The following is a 351-nucleotide window of genomic DNA, read 5'->3' as shown; positions in this document are numbered from 1 at the left end:
ACCCCCCTGCACAGGGTGCCACCAGCCAGCTTGCCACCACACAACACCTCTTCCCCAGAGGAGCGGTGTCGGGTCGCCAGACTGAGGTCTACTGGAAGGGAGGGAACAGCTTCAAAACAAACCCACTGCTTTCGACTTGATTCTGATTGAGTGAAGGAAGATTTCAACCGAGCCACGGCAGAAGCCAACAGTTCATGATGAATGTAATTTTTCTCTAGCACAACAAGGGTTAAGACAGGGTTCACCCATCATCTGGAAGCCCAAACCCTTTAGTATTGGCACCATTAGGCTTCACACGCTTTATCCAGTGTCTCTTACACGGTCACACGGAAGTCTTGACAGAGGAAGCAA

The sequence above is a fragment of the Buceros rhinoceros genome, unplaced genomic scaffold (assembly GCF_000710305.1).
Source record: "Buceros rhinoceros silvestris isolate BGI_N320 unplaced genomic scaffold, ASM71030v1 scaffold73, whole genome shotgun sequence".
Taxonomy (NCBI): Eukaryota; Metazoa; Chordata; class Aves; order Bucerotiformes; family Bucerotidae; genus Buceros; species Buceros rhinoceros.
This window is presented reverse-complemented; position numbering follows the sequence as displayed.